Raw genomic sequence first — 2123 nt, forward strand, 5'->3', positions numbered from 1 at the left:
ACATTGATTTCATCCATTTTGATTTCAATGGCTGTGTTTGCAGCACTCCTAACCTTGTGTGTCTCTCCTTGGTCTAGCTGAATACGTGCCGCAGCAACCAGTTTACGTGCCCAGCAACAAGTGTCTGAGTGGTTTTTGTATTATGGTACGATGTGACTACTATACGATCATTGGTTGACTTGATGTGATGTAATTTCTATGTGTCAATAAAAGTGGATCACGACCGCAAAGAGGTAGAACTTCTCTGGGCTTGACTTCAAATGAGTTAAGTACACAGGACTTCTCCCTCTGCAGAGCGTATCTTTAAACTGTCTTGGGTCTCTGGTGTCTCATTTAATGTCTRGTGGGTTGTTGTGTGTTTTGAGTAACAGGTTAAAAATACCGGACACGAGGTGATGTAAACACGGAGGGGATTCCAAAATACAGAAGACAAAAAAAATGACAGAAAGTCTGCTGGATGTTAAAAGTCCTATGGAGTTGTTTTTTCCTCTGGTAAAAAATAGTCCACAAACGATAAACATTGTTTCTTCCTTGCTGCAAATGTTTATTTACTCTGAACTCACGTCTCTCTGGAGGTCACATGAGATTTTTCCTCTGACATATGAATTCTCGCGAGATTTCATGAAGTCTCGCGTGACTTAAAATCTGATATCTGATCTGTTCATGAATGAAATACCTTTTCGTGTGTGGTGTGTTGTCTCTTGCCATGTGGCTGTACACCACACACTGTAGGACCAAAGGTGGTATATCCATGATTTTTTTTTATCCTCACGTGTGCGCTGTCTGTCTTTGAAAAATGGCAGACTGCTTTAAAATCTTGTAGTGCGACTCAGGCCTATGGAGATGACAGCATCTGCAGTGCAAGAAAGGAGGAAATGAGACAGGACAGGAGAACTTATTTCTAGCGGCAGAGCGGGTTGGAAGATGGTTATTTGATGTTATTTGTTGTTTTCTTAATGTCCTACAGTTCTGACATGCTAAATGAATTTGAAACTGAGCTTTTGAAAAAATTAGTGAAACGTGAAAAAAAATCCATGAGATTGCTCCATATGTCTGCATACCTGCACAATAAGGGAAAATCCATGTAAATTAAAGACAATCCATACAACTTGGCTTTTATGTGAAATTTTGTGCAGCGCGGAAAACGACCCCTATCAAATGTTGAAGCCAAATCAAAAATCCAAGAAGGCTGCCATAGCAAAATATGAATTGGACCATAATTCGGCCATTTTTAGATAGGGGTGTAAGAGAGTATCGACATACTGATATATTGCGATATTACATTTTGCGATACTATGTTGATTCTCTTAAGTCCTGTATCGATTATTAAGTAGGGTTTAAAATGTACACTTTAACGCAGGGGTGCCCAACCTTGTTTGAACCAAGAGCTACTTTAGAGATCTACTCGTCCAGTCTCAGTGTCAAAAAAACATAATTTTTTGTCTCCTTACTCCTCACTTCTTTAAAGTAAACAAAACATAACGTAATGTGTTGCTAGTTTTATTTAATTTAAAGTGTAAAACAAAACTATCTACTTAACCATATATTTACCTACAAAAAAAGAAAAGATAAAATCCTTACTTAACTCCAGACAGAGAAACAGAAAAGTGATGCTCGAACAAAAAGGATAATTTTTTTTTACCTTCTTCAATTAGTACTCCCTGTAACGTGCGAGCTATGAGGGCTGAAAACCTGCACACTGAGAGAACCACAGAGTTAAATAACTTTGGAGCATGTGAACTCATCTCCATTTATTCAAAGAACTCTCCTCTCTTCTCTCCATACAGGGGAGGAAAATCAAAACAAAAATCTATTAGGGTCAACATGGCTACCACAAGAGTACTGCCCTTTTTTTCAAAGCCAAAGCACACAATATTAAACGCTGTCGTTTATACTATTACAAAAAGTGACTTACGATGGTGCAGATTCACAACTCCAACAACTATTTCAAACCTCCATCTCTGTGCAGCATGCAGGATGGTGTGTCATCTGCAGGTGCTGGCCCTCACAGGTCCAGACTGCTGGCTCCAAAGGGCCATTCAAAGAGTTTCACCTGTTTTACCACCTAAAAGAAAAGACACACACACACACACACACACACACACACACACACACACACACAC

The sequence above is a fragment of the Austrofundulus limnaeus genome, unplaced genomic scaffold (assembly GCF_001266775.1).
Source record: "Austrofundulus limnaeus strain Quisiro unplaced genomic scaffold, Austrofundulus_limnaeus-1.0 Scaffold219, whole genome shotgun sequence".
Taxonomy (NCBI): domain Eukaryota; kingdom Metazoa; phylum Chordata; class Actinopteri; order Cyprinodontiformes; family Rivulidae; genus Austrofundulus; species Austrofundulus limnaeus.